The sequence below is a fragment of the Panthera uncia genome (genome assembly GCF_023721935.1).
Source record: "Panthera uncia isolate 11264 chromosome C1 unlocalized genomic scaffold, Puncia_PCG_1.0 HiC_scaffold_4, whole genome shotgun sequence".
Lineage (NCBI taxonomy): Eukaryota > Metazoa > Chordata > Mammalia > Carnivora > Felidae > Panthera > Panthera uncia.
In genome coordinates this window covers 969493-992216 of record NW_026057585.1, presented here as the reverse complement: position 1 = coordinate 992216, position 22724 = coordinate 969493, and the positions used below count along the sequence as shown (strand labels likewise).

Sequence of the window (22724 nt, the reverse complement as noted above, 5' to 3'; positions counted from 1 at the left end):
CAAATGAGGGAGGGTCTCATCTTCGAAAACATGTTTCTGTACAGAAAAGACCCCTTTCCAAAAAGGTTTGGTGTTCAGATTCAGAATCAGCAAACACTTGTTGAATAGATATTACATACAAGGCACATCTTTCTACTGTACCATTTTAATGGGGTGCCTGGGTGACTCGGTCAGAGGAGTGTGCCACCTTTTTTTTTTAATGTTTATTTATTTTTGAGAGAGAGAGACAGAGCTCGAGCAAGGGAGGGGCAGAGAGAGACGGAAACACAGAATCCGAAGCAGGCTCCAGGCTCTGAGCTGTCAGCACAGAGCCTGACACAGAGCTCGAATTCACTGACCGCGAGATCATGACCTGAGCCGAAGTTGGACTCTGCCACCCAAGCGCCCCAAGCGTGTGGCTCTTGATCATGGGGTTGTAAGTTTGAGCCCCATGATGGGTGTAGGGATTACTTAAATAAGTAAAAAAAAATTTTTTTAATGATACCATTTTAGGGGCATCTGGGTGGCTCAGTCGGTTGAGTGTCCAACTTTGGCTCAGGTCATGATCTAATGGCGGTTTGTGAGTTTGAGCCCCATGTTGGGCTTGCTGCTGTCAGCGCAGAGCCCACTTCAGATCCTCTGTCCCCCTCTCTCTCTGCTCCCCCTGGCTCCTGCTTGCACTCTCAAAAATAAATAACACATTTTAAAAAATTATGCCATTTTAATATTTGAATCTAAGAGGAGCTCTTCAACTTTTTCCAAAATGGGATTTCATGCAGAAATGAGATCCTGCAGAGTGAGGACTGACTATAGGAATACTTTACTACTCATCGTGTGTCAACTACACTCAATTTTGAAAAACTCCAAATCAAAAAACTTTAGTATTAAGGTATCTCTGCAAACGGAAACAAATTTCCCGACCTTTGACCATTGTTCTATGAACATACAAACTCTGTGTACCACATTCCATCCCAGCACGTTGTTCCTACCTTCTCGCTACAAAGGTGTACTGAGAATGTCTTTCTGAACAGAATTACTCTCATGAGGGAAAAAGTAGAAGCATGTATTAGTTAGAGTAACTGCTACAACCAATAGACCCAAGTAAGGAAAATGGCCCAAATATAATCGTTTCTTTCTTTATCCTTCTCCCCCACCTTTCTTTTTCTCTTTCTCTCTTTCTTTCTCAAGATTTTTATTTAAAAATAAAGATTTTTATTTTTAAGTTATCTCTACATCCAACCTGGGGCTTGAACCCACAACCCCGAGATCAAGAGTTGATACTTTACCAACTGAGCCAGCCAGACGCCCCCAATTGTTCATTTCTTGTTCCTTGGATGTCAGAGCAGCTCTCCTCCATGCAGCCGTGTAGGAACCCAAATTAATGAAGGCCTGCAAAAGGCTTGGAAGAACACACATGGGAAGTTTTGTGGGCCTAGAAGTATAGTACACCCCTCAAAATAGGCCTTTTGGACTGGTACCAGTTTGGTGCAGTTACTGGGGTATGACAAGGTAAGTACAGAAATGGAAAGTAAGCCTTTAGAAAGTTTTATAAGTGTTTTGATTGAATGATTTTATGTCTGCTGAATTGGGGCTCAATTTATGTCTTTTTAAAATGTCTTTGCTTTAAAATTTCATTTTTTTCCAGTAACTGTTTGTAGTGTATTTTACAAAAGTTTTGGTCTACAATGAATTAGAAGGAAAAAAAACCAATATGGTCTGAGAAGCATGAGTACACAATACTTCCCTTCATACTCCTTCAGCTAGAACTTCGTCTCATAGTCATGTCTAACCATAGTGAAGGTTAGAAATGTGGCCTAGCTATATGCAAAAAGACAAGGGGAGAACAGAGATGTTGGTGAGCATTAGAAGTCTCTGGCACTCTTAGCTCACACACCCGGAAACACAGCCTAAAGTGTGAAATGGAAGAGAGAGAACTAAGTCCTCCAGTGAGGCTGAGTAATGGGAGGTGTATTGTCTTAGTTTGTCCAATGCCAGCCATTGGAATTACTTACAATCCAGAAGGATGTGGCTGTGAAGGCCACAAGGGGAAGTGTTATCTTTATTTACTGTGCTCATTTCTCTCACACTCTTTTCTTTCCATTCTCCCAGCCATGCCTTAGTTCATCCTTTCTTAAACTATCAAAATAACCTCCTAACAGAAGTTTCTACTCCCAGCCGCACATCTCTCACCCCCATCTAATGTGAACCTTGTCGTGATACTCTTCCATGATCCCCCATCACTTATGGGCTTGAGTTAGACTTCTCTCATAAAAATCCCACAAGGCCATTAATATTCCAGTCCCTTCCTACCTGTTAGGCCTCATCTCCTGGCCAGATGGACGAATGAAATCCTGCCTTTTGCTCTTTTGTGACCCCTTGTGACTTTTCAAGTCTTCCTAAGGGAACCAACATCCATCTTGCCTTCTTGTTGTCACAGAACTCTCTCTGAGCTTTGACAAGACTGGGGAGGAAGCCAGAGAGGAAGGCTCAGGTCAGCAGAGGGCTTAGCTTAGCCCATCTGTGGGAGAAAGATGGGGCATTCAAGAGGAAGGAAGGCAGTTAACAAGTTCAAGGGAACCTTACTTAGCTCAATTCCTAAGTCCCAAGTCCATCCTCAGAGCTAGGCGTGTCAGCCTACCATAAAAATGAGGCCCAGAAAACTCCAGGAGGTTGATAAGACTTTCTAAAGTATGATAAGAGTCTCTCAAGAGAAGAAATGGAAGGTATAGCCCCCTCCCTCAAGGAATTCATCATATAATACATCCATTTGAACAATCAGCAGGCAGGATTGTATATGGTTAAGAGCATGACTCTAGAGTCAAGCTGTGTGGGTGTGAATGGTGGTTCTGTCACTGTGTGACCTTGGGTAACTTATTTAACTTCTCGGTGTTTCAGTTTCTATACTTAAAATAGGAGTGATAATGCTACCTACCTCATAGGATCATCATGAAGATTAAATGAGGTAATATTTCTAAGGTAATTAGAATACTATCAGGCTCCTAATAAGTGATTCAGTGCTTTTAAAATAAATAAATAAATATCTATAATTAGAGATTTCTAGATAACATATAAGTGAAACACGCATTGTGTGGCTTACCTCTGTAAGAATTCAGAAATGGGAAAAATGATAAGAAAAAAGAAATTAAGAAGGGCTTCACTGAGGTAGTAAGACTATAAGGAGTGGGCAGGATTTGGGAAGACAGAGGTGTGGCCAGATCCAGGCGAAGGAGTGGAGGCAGAAACTGGCATGGTACAGGGGCAGGTGGTGGGGAACGAGAAGAGACAGCAGGGCAATAGAATTGGAATTGGGGGGCAGGAAGAGGTCAGGTCAACACCAGATTGTATAGGATTCTGAAAGACTGTAAGAGACAACAGATCATTGTTGACATTTTTTCAGAGGGAAATGACATGATGAAAGTGGTGTTTTGGGAAGATTCATCTGGCAGTGGTTTTCTGGAAAGACTGGAGAAGAGAGAAGACCAAGAGAAGAAAGGATAGTTAGGAGGTAGTTATAATAATTCTGGCTTGAGGTGGTGAAGACCTGATTTAATCTTGCACTGACATGAGGAGATGAGGGGAATTTGTGAAATATCTGGTTTTAAATTTCATTTCAGAAAGTAAAAGAGTAAGATATGCTTAGAGTTTAAAAAAAATTAAATAGGACATTAAGGTATAAAATGAAAAGCAGAAGTTTCCCTTGTCTTTGCCATCTTTAGTCTGGCTTTACAAAGATAACCACACTTAAAGGTTTCTCATGTACTTCAAATAAGTTTTAAGCATATACCTGCATAGAACAGTGGGCTATTTTTCCTGGTGGTTATGTTCTGTAAAGTTGCCTCCAGCACTGAATTAGCAAATACCACACTGTCGCTCCTGGGGGAAACACAGGGTTGGGTTCTTGAGAGTTTCTGATCATAACATTTACAACTGATCAATACATTATTTTGTATTTATGTGTTTCTGTTTAAAGACACCTTATTTAAAAAAAAAAAGACACCTTATTTAATATGTATTGTTGATTCATTAATGTTGAACTCATGCCCAACAGCACTATGACTCATGCCTGAAAGGAACTTATCTAATGCATATTTTCTCTGGAAAGCACATTGAAGCTTTCTTGTGCTTGGGAACACTAGACAGCCCTTCAGCACGACGGCTGGGGGAAGGGCATTTTAAACAGTGAAATCACCAACAGAAAACACCAAAACCATGTGAAAAACATGATACTACAAAGACCATGAGTAGGACACTTGTTTGTTGGATCAGAACTAGAAGAAGGCAGAGCATTGCTGTTTTGGGGCTCAGCTGGGAATCAACCTGTCCTGTGATTCAGATTGCTGCTCTGCCCACATCTGTGGATGACCATGAAAGTGTTATGAGTATTGATTGGGGGCTACAAGTAACTTTCAGCGAGTAGGCAAGTTGACAAATACAGAACCCACAAATAATGAGGATGGACTGTGTTTGGAGAAAGGACCAGCTTCATGGCCATATGACCTGTACAGTGGCACATAGCTGCATTCATTGTGCATATATATATACCTATATACTATATATGAACACAAACGCCATATCTTGAAATTACATTCAGACACTGTCTGTAGTAGCACTGCTCTAAGCCAAAGGATACACTGTATTTCAAATAATGATCTTTATTGCCTTCTTGCTCTCCAAAAAGTTTGTACTGATTTTCACTCCTAGCAAGAAGATCTGGGCATGTCTCTTTTCTCACAGCTTGCCAAATCAGTAAATCTCCAAATTTAAAAAATTTGCCAATCTGATTGTTGTAGTTGTTTTGATTTGCATTTATTTAATCATGTGTGAAGTTGAGCATGTTTTCTACATATTTATGTTTAATCATTTTTTTTTAATTTAATGTTTTATTTATTTTTGAGACAGAGAGAGACAGAGCATGAGCAGGGGAGGCGCAGAAAGAGAGGAAGACACAGAATCCAAAGCAGGCTCCAGGCTGATAGCTCAGAGCCCAACAACGCAGGGCTCAAACTCATGAACTGTGAGATCGTGACCTGAGCCGAAGTTGGACACTTAACAAACTGAGCCACCCAGGCACCCCAATGTATTAGTCATTTTTCTTTTTCTCTTTTTGTGAATTGCCTGTTGCTCTCTTTTGTTCATTTTCCTATTAAGTTGTTTGTCTTTAGTATTTCTTTATATAAATTAACTAGCTCTTTGCTTATGTATGAGTTATTATCTCTGACTTATGAGTCTTTTGATTCTATTTGAAGCATTTTGGGGGGGACTACTTCTTAATCCCCTTCCCCTATTTCTCCCATCTCCTCACTTTTCCCCACTGGCAACCACCAGTTTGTTCTCTGTATTTATGAAAGTGTTTCTGTTTTATTTTGTTTATTTGTTTTTTATTTTATTTTTTAAAGATTTCATTTTTTAAGTATAGCTCAAACTCACAACTCCAAGATCAAAAGTCCCACTCTCCACAGATTAAGCCAGCCAGATACCCCCATTTGTATTGTTTTATAGATTCTGCATATAAGTGAAATTATAAGATATCTCTTTCTCTGACTTATTTCTTATTTAACTTCTTTGTAGAAATTTTTTAAAAAATATTTTATTTTTAAGTAATCTCTACAGCCAACGTGGGGCCCCAAATTACAACCAGGCCCCCTCTGTCTTTCTTATTTCACTCAGCATAATACCCTCTAGGTTCATTCATGTTGTCCCAAATGTCAAGGTCTCATCCTTTTTATGGCTTCATAATATTCCACTTTATGTATATATCACATCTTCCTTATTCATTCACCTCTTGATGGACATGTAGGTTGAGAACCTTGCAAATGAGAGATATTTTAAATTTCAATCAACAGCACTTGATGACAATTAAATTTTTTTTTTAATGTTTATTTATTTTTGAGAGAGACAGAGACAGAGTACAAGTGGGTTAGGGGCAGAGAGAGAGAGACAAAATCTGAAGCAGGCTCCAGGCTCTAAGCTATCAGCACAGAACCTGATGTGGGCTCAAAATCACAAACCACGAGATCATGACCTGAGCCACAATTGGATGCCTAACTGACTGAGCCACCCAGATTCCCCAATGACAATTTTGATGTCGGGAGCCTGGGAGATGAAGATGGGTGTTTCCAGGTTTGGACACTAGTAACAATGTTCTTTCTAGGCTCTTCCAGTGGGGGTCCTCCAAACAATAGGCCCTTCCCCGAAAGCCTAGGGAGCCAAAGTTTCAAAATCAAGAATTTATTAGAGTTTACTGCTTTTATTTTTATTTTTATTTTATTTTATTTTATTTTATTTTATTTTATTTTAATTTAATTTTATTTTAAGAGAGAGAGTGAGATCAGGAGACAGGCAGAGAAAAAAGGAAACAGAGAATCCCAAGCAGGCTGTGTGCTGTCTGTGTGGAGCCCGAGGCAGGGCTCAGTCCCACAAACCATGAGATCATGACCTGAGGTGAAATCAAGAAGCCAATGCTTAACCAACTGAGCCACCCAGGTACTCCCCCCCACTTTTATTTTGAGAGAGAGGGAGAGAGAGAGAGCATGCTAGTGTATTTTTTTTATTATTTATTTTTAAAAATAAACTCTACCCTCAACATGAGGCTTGAAATCACAACAGTGAGATCAAGAGTCACATTGTTTTACTGACAGAGGCTGCCAGGTGATGCTGTTTTGTTTTGTTTTTTTTTTTTAAATAAACAATTTAAGAATTGCTTCAGATTTACAGAAACATTGCAAAAATAGTAAATACTATAAGAGTAAGTGTTCTTATATGCCCTACACCCAGTTTTCCCTATTATTAACATCTTTTTAAAAAGATTTTTCGTTTTCTTTTTTAATGTTTATTTATTTTTGAGAGAGAGAGAGGGAGCAAGAGAGAGACAGAGAGACAGAGAGAGAGAGAGGAGGGGCAGAGAGAGAGGGAGACAGAGGATCCAAAGTGGGCTCTGCGCTGACAGCCTGGGAGCCTGACACAGGGCTCGAACTCACAAACTGAGAGATCACGACCTGAGCTGAAACCAAGAGTCAGATGCTTAACAGACTGAGCTACTCAGGCACCCCCTATTATTAACATCTTATATTAGTGTGGTACATTTATCACAATTGATGAGCCAATAGTGCTGCGTCATTATTAACTAAAGTTCATGCTTTACTCAGATTTCCTTGGTGTTTGGTCTCATATTCTGTTTCAGTTTCAGGACCCCATCCAGGATAACATATCATATCTATTCGTAATGTCTACTTAGGCTCCTCTTGGCTGTGACAGTTGAGTTTCCTGCTTTTTATCACTGCCACCCCACAACAATTCACTGACTAATGCGAGCAAAACCCTCTTGGAGCCAGCTCTGCCCAGGACACAGAATTAGCAAACGGCTGACTGTAGACTGTCATCTCTTCTCTCCCTCATGCCTCGAACCCCTTTCCCCGAGGCTCTCAGGCATTCCTGTCTCCCCCGTACATTCATTTCAGTGCCCTGTGCATTCCTCCTTTGCCCTCTGATGTCAAGGTATTGAAGGTAAGTCTTCCTTTGAAGTAAAAGGTTGCTTTCTAGAGAAAGCAGAGGTTCGGATCCTCACCCCCCCCCCCCCACACACATATTCCTCTAAAATTGGCTTATTTGTGTGTGTTTGTTTACACCCTCAATTAGTCTAGCTGGATGGGTTTTTTGGTAGCTAATCTCTGGTATGGTTCTAAGCAATACTGGAAGGAGACACTGAGGAGTGTAATTAGTAAAGACAAGGAAGTTGAGAAGGAGAGCTGGTGTGAACTGGGGAAGTTAAGGTGCCTCGTTTGCATGCGTCTGAAATAAAGGTGAGATGTACAAGTGCAGAAGTCCTAGAGGAAGTTAGAAATACAGGTTTTGTACACCAATAAGAGGTCAGCATTTAAATACGATTCTTGTTTTTGTTTTAATGTTTATTTATTTTTGAGAGAGAGAGCACAAGAGCGGGGTAGGGGCAGAGAGAGAGGGAGACAGAGGATCCAAAGCAGACTCCACGCTGACAGCAGAGAGCCCAACACAGGGCTCAAACCCACAAACTGCAAGATCATGACCCAAGCAAAGTCCGACACTTAACTGACTGAGCCACCCAGGTGCCCCTTAAGTATTTTTTTAAATTAATTAATTTATTTTGAGAGAGAGAGAGGGAGAGAGAAAGAGAGAAAGCACGCATCAGCGGGGGAGGGGCAGAGAGGGAGAGAGAGAATCCCAAATAGGCTTCGAGCTGTCAGCGCAGAGTCTGACACAGGGCTTGATCTCACAAACCGTGAGATCATGAAGAAGTCAGGATTTCAAATAGAGATGTGAGTTATCTGCTTTTGCAGGTGTCAGTAGAAGGCATGGGAGTGAGGGAGAAGAGTCACGGGCACAGGAGAGAGAGCCTCGCCTGTGGTTAGGGGACTGGGCAGGAGTACCTGTGATGGAGACAAGGGAGGCACTGGAGCAGTGGTGTGGAAACCCACGGGGGTGGGGGGCAATTGTGGAAGAGTAGGAAGCAGAGGAACAAGACACATTCAGTAGAAGGGGCACCAAGAAAAAGGTCATCAGTTTCTGAGTTCAACTGTAGAGGAGGAACAAAGGGACTTGGAACCATTGGGTTTAAACTGACACAGGCACTGATGTAGAGAAAGGAAAGAAATAGTGTTATAGCTACAAGTTACAAAGAGAAGGGGCTATGGTTCTCCTATCCATTTTTCAGGGCAGAAGGAAAGAAACTCAGGGAGGGAATTATTGAAGATGATGGAGGGAAGGGGAAATTGGTGGAAGTTAGGTTCTTGTGGTTTCCCTGCTTCACTAGGATATAAGCTCCTGAAGGCAGCTTCTGAAAGCAGAAATCTGTTTTGATTTCTGCACTATTCCAGAAGCCTAGCACGGTGCCTGGCACCTGGTAGGTGTTCAATAAACATTGCTGAAGAGTTGAGAAGAAGAGGAATCGTCTAGATACTAGAGAGACTGGCTTTAGAATGAAGGATAAATGAATATATGTATGTCTCCCTGTTAGACCACAGGGAGGAGTGAGGAGCTGGAGGTAGATAAGGAACTCGTGCCTGAAGCAAGCTCCTGGGCTGGGAGACATGGTACCCAGTGAAGATGGACTGCAGGAGGGCAGGCTGGGCAGGGAACTGAGGGCAAAAGGATCCTGGTTCCATCCAGGGCAGCCACGAGCTGGCCTGGGACACCACCTGGGCTCTTTTCCCAGCCCTTTGCATTCCAGCTGAGTCCTGTGCACAATGAAGAAAGGGAACTGACAGTGCAGTGACATGATTTAGGTTAATGAACCACTGGTCACCTGCCAAGAGGGTGGGAAGTTGTTTTTCTTTCTGCCCGCCTTTGTAGAAAAGAAGTTTTATGAATGATTCATCTCATCTCATTATTCAGAGCACAAATTCATGAGCTGATAACAAGAGATTAAAACCCAAGGAGAACATTTCCACCCCCACCCCACCCCCACCTACCACCAATTTCTGGTGGATAGATATGTTCATTGTCTTGACTGCAGTAAGGATTTTATGGATATAGGTATCTCAAAACTGTCAAATTGTACATTTACATTTAGGCAGTTTACTGTATGTCAATTATACTTCAATAAAGCTGTTTAGAAAAGGGAAAGAATCTCATAGAAAAATTTTTATAATTACAAAGTTGTGTATGTTAATTTGTACATGCTTGCTTGTATATATCAATTCATCTAATTTATCTTTGCAATCAAAGAGAAAGTCACTTTTTTAAATGTTTATTTTTGAAGGGGGGGGTCACACAAGCGGGGGAGGGGCAGAGAGAGAGAGAGACACAGAATCTGAAGCAGGCTCCAGGCTCTGAACTGTCAGCACAGAGCCAGCCACGCACTTGAACTCACTGTGAGATCATGACCTGAGCCGAAGTCCGACCTCAACTGACAACCGACTGAGCTACCCAGGCGCCCCAAAGAGAAACTCATTTTGAAATAAAATAATTACTTTGGAAAAAACAAAAGACAACCAGGGAGACAAGATACAACGAGTATGATTGTAGGATAAAGTAGCCACACACCAGGATAAAGTAGCCACTTCCTAGTGGGGAGGGGAGGGGGCGCGGATGAGATAAGAGGCAGAGAACTGGGGAGAAAACTCTTCAGTTAGCTGCTGTGAGAATGTTGTGTTCTTTTTGTACTTTATTTAACTGGCTGACTCCCTCCTTAAGACCGTGCTCTCCTTGTCCCCATCAATATACAGAAAACCTTCCCTTTTACAGCCTAGAAAGAAAGATGTTTTTCTCCTAGGGAATCAGTTGCTCTGCTAATCTGCTGGTCCCAAGGTCTCATTTCTTAGTTCTCCTGAGGCATTACAGAACTTGAGAGACACCAGTACAATTCACTGAATGGATGGACCCAGCACCTGGTGTCCCTGTCCCCAGGATTCAGTGAGGAATGAGACTCTTGCTGAGGCCCATCCACTTTAAACTTCTCTGAAAAGCTTTTGGAAATTCAAATTTAAGTGGCTAAGGATTTAAATTACTCCCAATTGGTCTCTGTCATCCAGTGTAGTCTTAGGGCTTTTATGCCAGATGATATGCGTGAAACAGTGCTAGATTCTTAATCCTTTTTTTTTATATATATAATTTTTTTTAACGTTTATTTATTTTTGAGACAGAGAGAGACAGAGCATGAATGGGGGAGGGGCAGAGAGAGAGGGAGACACAGAATCTGAAACAGGCTCCAGGCTCTGAGCCATCAGCCCAGAGCCCGATGCGGGGCTCGAACTCCCGGATCGTGAGATGGTGACCTGAGCTGAAGTCGGACGCTTAACCGACTAAGCCACCCAGGCGCCCCTAGATTCTTAATCCTAAAGAGGCAGAGTTGGTTCTTGATCTTGACTTCCAATTCAGACAGGCTAGAAACTAAAATCCCCGGGGCAGGGATGACAAGTCAGTATTTACTTTGTGCATTGGAACTGGTCTCCTTAATAGAGTACATTCATAAGTAGCCAACTCATTTCCTAAACAGGTGCCAAATTTACCAAAAATCTCTGCAGGATTCCAGGGGGGCCCTGGATGCAAGGGTGCCAGTAATTGCCTTCTAATTCTTCAGGTTTTGGCTCAAATGCTACCTCCTCAGAGAGACTTCTCCAACCATTCTCTATACCTAGTCACCATCATGACACCCCTTTAAAATTTTCTTCATAGCATGTATCAGCATCTTACCAATTAGTTTCTATCTCTCCTACACTAGAAGAGAATCTCCATGGGAACAGGGATGTCACCTCCTGTGTTCTCCCCTGTATCACCGCAATAATGTGGAATAACGGCTTCCCAAAGGTGGTCACGTCTTCATCCTTGGAGCCCCTAAAATATACTACCTTGCATGGCAAAAGGGACTTTGCAGATGCAATTAAGTTAGGGATGGGGACTCAAAGATGGGGAAGTACCTGGATTAGCCAGGTGGGCCCCCTGTAATCACAGGTGTCCTTCTGAGATGGAGGAAGGAGGATCAGGTCAGTGGAAGAGCTGTGACAACAGAAGAGGCAGCCAGGAAGTGGGAGAGAGGCTTGAAGATGTTGCATTGCTGGCTTTGAAGATGGAGGAAGGCGCCATGAGCCAGAGTACAGACAGCTTCTAGAAGCTGGAAAAGACAAGGACACAGATTCTCCCAAGAGCTCCTAGAAGGAATGCAGCCCTGCTGACAATTTGATTTTAAGATTTCTGATCTCCAGCCCGTAAGATGGCAAATTTGTGGTAATTGGTTACAGCAGCCATAGAAATTCAGCAAACACACTGACTGACCAGCTTCTTTATATCAGGGACCCTGGCCTCTAATAAAAAGGTACCAGGGCGCCTGGCTGGCTCCGTTGGGGGAGCGTGTGACTTCTTGATCCTGGGGTCATTGAGTGTGAGCCTCACATTAGTTTTAGAGATTACTTAAAAATAAATAAACTTAGAAAAAATACTTTGCAACTTTACCGTGTTGTACAGTAGCAAAATGTGTTCATATTCTTAATCTCATTTTATTTTCACAATTCTTATCCTTATTTTATAGACAAGGAAACAAAAAACTCAGTTACCCAAAGTCCCACAGCTTTTAAGAGACAGAAAGTAGGTACAGAACCAAAATCTTTATCTTCTCCTTATTTTGCGTAATGTATAATTATCCTTACGTCAACAATGAAGGACAAATAAAAAAAAAATCATTTACAATCCTTTCACTCTAATAGACCAACCAGCTTAATTTTTCTATGTCTCCTTCCAGGTCTCATCTACATAAATACACATTTTCAAAATTTTTGTGATTGGGGGTGTCGCTCAGTCAGTTAAGCATCCGACTTCAGCTCAGTTCATGATCTCACGGTTCATGAGTTCAAGCCCCACATCAGGCTCTCTGCTGTCAGAACAGAGCCCACTTTGGATCCTCTGTCTGCCTTGCTCTCTACCCCTCACCCCCTCAAAAATAAACATTAAAAAAAACTTTGTGATTGTAATGTGTGTGTGTACACACATATACATGTAGTTTTCATTTTTTTGTTTAACATTATTTTATTGCCTGAGTGTGTCAGTTTGGGTCCTTGGGTAAAGATGCTGAGACAAAGTTAGGAATGTAAGGAGTTTATTAAGGGTAACACCTGTGAAAGAGGGAGGAAGCAGGACAGGGCAAGGGGACCTCCAGTCACCATGCAGATGTGACAGACCCTCAGCCCACCCAGGACAGAGATCGGCACAAAGACTGCCAGTTACAGGAGTGCCATGTTGAATGGAAATGGCTGGATGCTAGGACCCAATCACACTCAGTCATTGGCTGGGGCTGCCAGGGAAGAGTGTGCTTGCAACTCGAATGTAACAGTGCACCCTGAAGGTGCCGCAGCTGGAAGGAGGGGAGGCTGCACTTCTGGCAGCTGAACAGAAAGTACTCTCTTGGAGGGAATCGACATGGGCACCTCCCTGGCTGCTAGAGCCCACCCGTTGTGTCCTGTGGCTTCACTTCTCCCTGCACATTTGGTAAGTGTTCCAGGGGCCTCTCCTCCTGAGGAGGAGCTTGGAGGCTGACGGTATAAACTACGGTCCCCACCGCTGCTATTAGTCCCAGGGCTGCTGCCGGTACTCCTTGTTTCCTTCCTCCCCTCTCTAAATCTTCCTCGCCCTCAGCCATCACCTCTACTGGTCTCAGTGGTATAGCCACTTGGTGCCCAAACCCTGATTCCGGAGGGATCTGAGGGGTCTGAGGACCCTTTGTAGGCCAGGGTTGCTGTACTTTTCCATTCATGGTCATAACTAGGCAAGGGAGGACCGAGAGTGCCCGGGTAGGGTACATCCCACTTTACTGGGATGCTGGTAAGTTACCAGGACCTCCATCCTGCCCCAGATTTGTTTGTTTAATTAAAAAAATTTTTTTTTAATATTTATTTTTGAGAGAGAGAGAGAGAGAGAGAGAGAAAGAATGAATGTGACTGGGGGAGGGGCATAGACAGAGAGGGGGACAGGGGATCTGAAGCAGGCTCCGCGCTGACAGCAGTGAGCCTGATGCAGGGCTCGAACTCATGAACTGTGAGATCATGACCTGAGCCAAAGTTGGACGCTCGACCTACTGAACCACCCAGGTGCCCCTGTCCTGTCCCAGCTTTGTAAGAGCAGTCGTATCTCTTCCCTGATTAGGGTCAATTACCCCTGATAACACAGTAGTTTCTTGCCCTACCCTATGCTCCCTGTACATATATAAGGAGTCCAGAGTGCCTAGGTGGCAGCCATGGTTTGTAATTTAATGGGATCCTTCTGGAAAGAGTATGCCCCTTTGTGAATTAGAAGTTCTAATCCTGCAGAGCTCAGAGTTGCAGGAACAGGAAACACAAAATCCCCCAATAGGTCACTGAGAGTGATGGTAAGTGGGTCTATGATCTGAATGTTTGCATCCCTCCAAAACTCATATGCTGAAATCTTACTACCCAACATAATGGTGTTAGAAGTGGGGCCTTTGGGAGGTAATTAGGTCATGAGGGCAGAGCCTTTGGGAATGGGATCAGTGTCCTTACAAGAAGAGGACCAAGTAAAGCCCACTCCTCCTTCTGCCATGGGAGAACACAGTGAAAAGAGAGCCATCTATGTGCCAGGAAGCAGTTACCAAACCCCAAACTTACTGGCACCACGATCCTAGACTTCCTAGTCTCTAGAACTGTGAGAAATAAATGTTTATTGTTTATAAGCCATCCAGATGGTGGTATTTTGTTTTCGCAGCATGAACTAAGACAGTGGGGCTACTCCTTTCCTGCCCCAGGCCCCACTCAGAACTGGCCATCTTGTGTGGCACCTGGTGTATGGGCCAGAGCAGTGTTTCTAGAATAGAATGTGTTGCCTTCACAATATGAGGAGGCCTCTGAAGTTCTCTGATTCCTTCTTTGTTGTAAGAGATACAAGATGCAACAATTTGTCTTTTACTTTGGAGATGTCCTGGCACGTCCCTTGAACACTGGACTCCTGAAAACTTCACTGTGGTTTTGACGTGGTAGGCCCCCGAATCTTTGTTGTGATTATCTTCCACATTTCTCTGGAGCAGATGGGTCTTACTGAGGCTTAGAGTATGCAAACTACTCCTCATCCTGACTGATCAGCATGACGACATCAACAGATCAAAGTGATGTTCTGCAGGACGTCCAAACAGTCCTGTTTCTGACTAGATGGGGTGAATCCATTGTAAGCTGGACGTTAGTCAGGATTCTATTTATTACCTGGCCTTCATAAGCTCTACTCAACAGGGTGGGTGAGATGATGCTTTGGGTCTCCAGATATCAAGGTCAACTCAGGTTCTGTGACCAACAGCCCTCAAAATGCCTGGCTGTTCTCCTCTCCTGTGTTTACAGTCACTTGAGCAAAGAGTCATAGATCCCTTTTTGGAAGGGCTGGGGAATTATTGTAGCACATACTTACCACGGTATTGCCAGTCTGGGAGGCCTGGCCACCTCTTTAACCAATGAATTTTGGATCTGAAAACTGACTCAGGTTGGCAAGCTAGAAAAGGGATCATGAGTTTTTACTGGGACTTCCCTCCCTAGGTTCCTGCTTGTCTATTTCTTTCAATTACATATATTCAGTAATACCTGTGCTTTGATCTTGCCCCCAGGGATGCCGTGTTCTATTAACCATCTCCACAGCTCTGTGTCATGCTCCTGGGGCTGTCACTCTAACCTTGCCAGTCATTAGGATAATTGTAACCCCCCAGGTTTCGGCAGTTAAGTGTTAAGTGCTGCCCCTTGGCCTCTATTGCTTTGGGACTCCTTTACCTCTGTTGCCATAGAAGATAGCTGTGACAGTATCTCCTCCTGTTAGCTCTGGTTTGCAGAAGAAAGCCACACAGAGCTTCACAGTGATGCTGGTAGTACCTTCTCCAGCACATTCCTGATGGCCTTGGTAAAGGAGTTCCTAGAGACCTTTTATGGAACATCGTGTGGTAGAGCTTCTGGCCTCTCATAACAACTGATTCTAGTATGTGCCCACTACACCGAGCTATGGCAGTCCAGGGAGATGCACTTCACTCACCAAGGCTCCTCCGTGTTTTTAGGAGCCACTGAGGCAGGTCTTTACCAGCAAGTTAAATTCTATCCCAAGAGTGGGCCCCAGTGAATAAACTGTCTGTATCTAGTCTTGTATTTCAGCTACTTGGTTAAACGCCAACCCCATAGATGGGGCGCCTAGGTGGCTCAGTCGGTTAAGCGTCCGACTTTGGCTCAGGTCATGATCTCGCGATTTATGAGTTCGAGCCCCGCATGGGGCTCTGTGCTGACAGCCTGGAGTCTGCTTCGGATTCTGTGTCTCCCCTTCTCTCTGCCCCTCCCATGCTCATGCTCTGCCTCTCTCTGTTTCTCAATAATAAATAAACGTTAAAAATTTTTTTAAACACCAACCCCACAGATACCCCCCAAATCTTACCAGTATATGCTGGCTAGTTCTTATGAGTGCATAAGTTCTTATACAGCACATGCAGTCCTGGGGGTATAGTTCCTTTCTTCCCTCATTGGGACCAGCATGTTCCTGTTAGACTATGCTGTAACTTAACCCTAAGTAAGTTCTTGGCAGTCAGGAGAAGGGGTGGGGGCAGATTCTGGCAGGGGAGAGGCCTCTGTAGTGTCTTTTCACAAGGAGGGAGTGCTGGATCTTAATAGGGAGGTTGGGCTCCTTCTTAAGGCTCTGAGGGTTTAGAGGAGTGTGAGAGCCAAAATTTTGGGATGTACCACTTACACACCTCCAATTCCATGTTACAGAGTTCTGGGTTTTCCCAACCAAGGCTCTGACCTTGATTACAGATCTGCCTCCTGGAACTCTATTAAATCCTGTGTTTGGTCTTCAGCTTTTTTTGCTCTCCCACTGCTATAGATAAGGGCCTCTTTGTAACCCATCAAAGAGGCTGTTGGCCTTCACAGTTAATTTTCAATGTTTGGTTACTGCTCTCAGCTTTTCGTTATCTCTTGGCAGGGCTCAATGCAACTTAATAACAGCCAGCCAATTCCACTGTCCCTGTATTCACTACTACCCCTCTGCCTTCCCCACATGCCTGAATTGTTACACCACAGGAACATTTTCCCACTGTACCATCCGTGAAAGCAACTGGGTCGCCATCTTGTCTCAGACTATCTAGCCCACATACTATCTGGGAGGGGTTCTTACTGCCAGCCAGGCAGTGAGTAGTGCAGTTCCCAAACCCCATCTGACTGCCTGCTTTTTCAGACCACCCTGGGAACCAACCTGAGTCAATTCAGGCGGTCTGGGAAACAGATGCTGAGGCAACATTAGGGGTGCAAGAGGTTCACTGGGTATTAATGTCTATGAATGAAAAAGGGGAAGGAAGCAGGAAAGGATACAGAAGGCTCTGATACCCCTGAAAGGAAAGGATGTAGGAAGCAAAATTGGGTAAGGAGAACCTCATGATGCAGATCCTTCCAAGCTCCAGTCAACCCAATGGAAAGCTCCAGAACAGAGTGTCTGGTAGAGAAGTTTCATAGTGAGCAGAAATGGCCAAGCCCTAACCCCCATACCAGGCCTGGGGACAGTGGGGACTTACCTCTGACACTGTAATGGATCCCAAAGGTGATGTATGTAGCTGGAGGCTGACAGCTGCCTGCACACCAGTAGTTGAATGGCAGATTCTTTCGCTAAGGGAGATCTGAGCCACACGGTCCCCATGGCTGCCACACCAGGTATTTTGTCTCGGAATTCAATGTTATGTCCATATATCCTCTTCCCTCTCTCTGTATTTGAGATGTACATTCAAAAAAAATAAATTCACATAAAGAATCTAAGCAAATCCGGCAGTTGGTGGGACTGTGCCGAAACTCTCTGCCACAATGGACTGGGAGGGAACTTGGGGCTTGGGGAATGTGTATGGGTTTACGCTGCCAAGCTTCTGCCTCCTTCACTGATGAGGAAAGGGAAGTAAGATGAGAGGTGGAATCAGCTGTTGTTTGGGTGTGTGGAGGCAAGCTGGCTCTCTCATAAGAATGGCATCTTAACAACTCAGAAAAAAAATTATGCAGAAGGAATCTGTTCCTTTTAATTTCCCTTGGAATTGAAAATATCTAGTCTTCCTGCTCTTTTTTTTCTCCTTTGAAATGATACTCTTATTTTGAATGTATACTGGAGATCTGGACATACTGGAATTTGGTTGCTCAGAGAGTTAGAGGTGGGGCAGCAGGGAGGACAAATGGGTGAGCAAGTGTGAGATGACACGAAAAGCTTGGGGACGGGGTTGTCCCTTGTTAGGGATCATCTCTGATTAGGCCTTAGGCTGAAAAGGTTGCTTGGAATGCTTTGTCCCAAACAGTTACCTTGTTATAATATACATCAGATATGGTTACACTTACTCATGTTCCCAGCCCTCTAGAAGAGAGGAGTTGGAAGACAGAACATGACTTTTTTTTTTCCCCTCCAAGAAGCTCAAAGAAACAATGTAATTATGAAATCTGGGATCATCTTAATATTTCAGAGCAAACGGTGTCCCAGAGATTTTAGGAGACGTGGCTAATACTATAGATTTCCCAGAAGTAAAACGTGAATACAGGTCTCTGGCTCCTGACTCAGGGCTCTGCCTCAATGATGTCCACTCATAAAATCTCTGTGGAATGAGCAGAACACATGAGTCAGAATGAAATATCTTTGGGGGACTTTTGGGAGATCCTGAACCCAAAGGTTGGAAGAGTATATCAAGTGAATATATAAAGCTAACCTTTCTTACTATCTTTCCTAATAACACTCATAACAGAAATTTTACTCAACCAGGAAAAGCCCCAAGCCTTAGTATAATTACATGTCATTATTGCTCTTGGAGAGCAAAATACTTGTAAACAAAGCTCCAGAAAGACATGATGAGTAGTGTGTGGAAGGACATCAGGGTGAGTGGTCCCTTTCTTTCTCTCCCTTTGCTACCACTGCAGGGCAGGGCTTACCTCAACCAAGTCTTGCCATTGCATTCTTCATATTGACCCTGACCTAGATTAACCCTCTTTTTTTTTTTTTTTTTTTTTGAGAGAGAGAGAGAGAGAGAGAGAGAATCCTAAACAAGTTCCAGGCTCAGTACAGAGTCCAACATGGGGCTTGATCCCATGACCTTGGAATTATGACCTCAGCCAAAATCAAGAGTCAGATGCTCAACTGACTGAACCACCCAGGCACCCCTAGATTAACCCTTTTAAGTACTGCTACCTTCTCACTCAAAAACCTTCAACAGTTCTCCATTACAAATAAAGCCCACATTCCTTACCTTGATATTCAAGGCCTTATATAATCTATTCTATAATCTACCTCTCCAGTCTTATTTCCCACTATGTCCCTGTCTCTTTGATGAGGCTGCAGGGTCTCTTTCCAATTCCCACAACAGACATTTATGCTTTCCTGCCCCAGGGCCTTTGCACAATACCTGGTCCTCATTCTTCCTCCCCTTCACATACCTATTTACTCAACACTTAGATTAAATACTACCCTCTTCTAGTTGAAAGGGAGGCTTTGTGGTAGCACTTCATTTGAACCATTTATTTGGCACTTATTGTATTCTCCTGTAGAACAGTTCTAAAACGGTTTACAAAGTCTCCAGCTCTCAAAATCACCCTTTTCTCTGGCAGGTCAAACGACATGGTGAACTAAAGTGATCTTCAACTCCCCACTCCTTACCTGGTCTTCCAATTTCAGTTCCACAGACTTTTCCTTTTCCTCTAGGTCCAGGCTTTGCTAACTCACACACACTCTCCCTTATTTCTTGAATCTTGCTAGCTCTTCTGGCTTATTCTCAAAATATAACCAAGTCTCTCCTTCCTAAAAACAAAATAAAACAAACGTAAAACTTCCCTTTTATTTTACCGTTTTTCTTTAAGTCAAGGTACCCTTTCCTTCTCTTGATATATAGTACTTCTGTCATTGCAGTCTGAGCTGAGGGTCTGCCCTCGACTGAAACTTACATCTGGGAAATCAACCATAAATTCAAAATGTCAAATTCCCATCTCTTCTCCTACTCCAACACCTCTCTTCCATGGACTTTTTCACCTACCTCTCTGAATCCTCTCTCAGTGATTTTTGTGTTTCTCCCATGTGTTCCCTATTTTTAAAGGTTCGTTCCTTGGTCCTCTTTGTAAACTTGCATATCTCTGAGGATGATTCTTGGATCTGTTTCTACTCCTAACTTCTCTTTTAAGCTTCATTTCCAGTTGTTTGCTAGACTTTTTTTTTTTTTTTTTTTTTGTGGATGTCCACCTACTTTCCAACATGGCAAGTTCCAAAGTTAATTTATTATATTCTTCCTCTTCTGGATCCTCCCCAGCTCCCTTTTGTCTCCTGTCCTTTCAATATCAGCCAGTGGCATCACCTTTTTCCAGTTATTTATCTTTAGTTACTCTTCCTGTGCAGCCCTCCCTGCCACTCCTTAGGGATTGGCCAAAGATTTAACAGGTGGTTTTTTTTAATGTTTATTTTTGACAGAGAGAGAGAGGGAGAGTGAGTGCACGTGTGGAGGAGGGGCAGAGAGAGAGGGAGAGACACAGGATCCAAAGTAGGCTCTGTGCTGACAGCAGAGAGCCTGATGTGGGGCATGAAACATAAGATCATGACCTGAGCTGAAGTCAGAAGCTTAACCCACTGAGCCACCCAGATGCCCCTAACAGGTGATCTTTAAGGCAACCATTTGCTTTAAATTTGTTAGTGGTAGTTGTTGTTAGTGGTAGTTGTGATGACCTGGGAAACTCAGGAAAGAACAGAGGAAAGAATTTGGTTCCAAATTCATTTCTTGGCGAAAACTTCTCCAATTTACCTAAAATTTTCTCTTTTGTACCACTTCACAAAAAGTACAATTACCCACTTGAACATACAACGATGTAATTCATTCCTTCTTTCGGAATATTATATTTCCTCTGATTTCCTACCATTGCCATATTTGTAAACTGGCCAGTTTTTCAAATTGTAATATTTCTTTTTTTTTATGTTTATTTATTTTTAAGAATGAGAGAGACAGAGCCTGAGCAGGGGAGGGGCAGAGAGAGAGGGAGACACAGAATCCAAAGCAGGCTCCAAGCTCCAAGCTGTCAACACAGAGCCTGACTCCGGGCTCGAAATCACGAAACGTGAGATCATGACCTGAGCTAAAGTTGGACACCCCACTGACTGAACCACCCAGGTGCGCCAAATTGTAATACTTCTTAAGGAGAGGGGACCACAAACTCAGGACAATGACCTTGGTGTCACCTTTACCGCCTGTGCCTGATGGTGTTGTCCCTCTGAGATTGAGTGCTTCCTTCAGGAACAGACACTGATGGTGACTCTGAGGCCTCCTGGTTTTTCCTTGCAATCTGTGGCCAGAATGCTGGGGTGGGGTGTCTCTTTTTACCACCCTAACTTTGTGTTTACTAGTTTACCACAAATACACTAAGTATCCTAATTATTAAGGGGTTACCCATGAGACTTTAGGCATTTCCACTTTTCCAGTGTCTGGATCAATTAACAATCTCCCATTGCAAATATATATATACATACATATGTGTATATACATATATATATATATACACACACACACATATATATGTGTATATATATACATATATATATTTGCAATGGGAGATTGTTAATTGATATATACATATATCATATATATATACATATATAAGTGCATGTATATATATATATACATATATATGTGTGTGTGTGTATATATATATATACATATATATATATATGTATATATATATACACATTTTTAAAATCTTCCCACTGGTCTGGAGATAACACATCCTGGAGGGGTGTTTCTTCTTGGTTCCCCACCCCACACCTCTTCGCTGTCTCCTCCCCTAGGCAGTGGCAGGTTTGAGGACTCTAATCCCTGTAGAGGCTTCCCTAGGAATGCAGAGACTTTGCATCCTAGCCACAGAACTGGTAGGTGGACTTTATCCTCCAGGACCCACACCTAGCTACGCTGAGATGAGGGCGGGGGGGGGGGGGGGAGGCGGATAGGAAATGAGCGCCAGCGAATGCACCAGACTGTCAGCTGCATTTAAGATTCCTCTCCAGGGGCGCCTGGGTGGCTCAGTCGGTTGAGCGCCGACTTCGGCTCAGGTGATGATCTCACAGTCTGTGAGTTTGAGCCCCGCTCAAACTCCGTGCTGTCAGCTCAGAGCCTGGAGCCTGCTTCCGATTCTGTGTCTCCCTCTCTCTCTCTGCCCCTCCCCCGCTCATGCTCTGTCTCTCTCTCTCTCTCTGTCAAAAATAAATAAACATTAAAAAAAAATTCCTCTTCAACCTGAAATAGGTACAGAATAAATATTTGCTGAGTGAGAACAATATTCAGCGCCCAGCACCCCTAAGGTAATCTCCTTTTTACATATGTCTCCGGTTAAAATCTAGGCAGCTAGCTGTAAGGCTGTTGACCCACAGCTAGCCTATTAGCAGGGGGCCCACAGTTTGCTGAGCCCCTGACCTGACTTTACTCTTCTGGGGTCGGGAGCAGTCTCTCCATCTCTCGGAAGTGGATTCACAACCTAGGGTTGAGTCCCCTTTTGTTTAGAGTGAGGGTCGTTCCTATTCATTGCAAGCTCACATCCCCCTTCAAAGTAAAGTTAGATTTATGTTTGCCCAGTTCCCATTCATTCTACAAATTAAGCGCCTACTGTGTGCCGGTCCCTGTTGCAGGCATCCGGGGTTGCGGCGAACGAAACAAGAGATCCTTCCCCTAGTGGAGCTTAAGGTAGGACGAGAGGCACACGATGGATACGATTAAAAAATTAAATTATATAATTTGGAAGATAAATCCTACGGAGAGAGAGGTTCCAGGCTGGACAATGATTTGTGGAGGCCAGGAGAGGGGGGCCGCGGCTCAGGCTGCGACACGAGCTGAGGTCGCGGGGCGCTGGCGGAGCGGGGAGACACCCTGTGCAAAGGGGCAGCGGCGCAATCCGGTCGGTGCGGACACAGGTGAGGGCACACAGCGGTGCAGACGGGGGCCCCGCGGAGCAGGGCGCGGGGGAAGGGCTGCCTCCCACCGAGGCCAGAAGATGCTCCGGCGCGCGGCTCCCTCCTGGTGCCCAGCCGCACCGACCGCGACGCCCCCAAAATGGCCTCCCGTGCACCGCCCCCCAACCCGCCCGCCGGCCCACGTGACCCGGCGCGCCCACCCCGGCCCGCGACCCCCGGTCCGGGTGCCTAGGGCGAACGGCCCCGCCCCCCGCGGGAAAAGGACCAACCAGAGGAAGGGAAAGGCGGGGCGGGTGGTGACGGCCAATGGGGGTGGAGCTCCGGAGGGGAGTAACAGGTTGGTGGCGCCGGGTGTAGGGGGGAGG

The 22724-nt window shown here is 44.1% G+C and overlaps 1 long non-coding RNA gene across 1 annotated transcript; it reads right to left on the bottom strand.

Annotated features, from left to right (window-relative positions):
- Nucleotides 1-527: 527 nt before the first annotated feature.
- Nucleotides 528-17396, bottom strand: LOC125912097 (uncharacterized). The gene is made up of 3 exons (XR_007454612.1): nucleotides 16979-17396; nucleotides 2290-2440; nucleotides 528-1378 (listed from the first exon to the last, which is right to left on the bottom strand). It is a non-coding gene; the product is annotated as an uncharacterized LOC125912097 (long non-coding RNA).
- Nucleotides 17397-22724: the final 5328 nt, after the last annotated feature.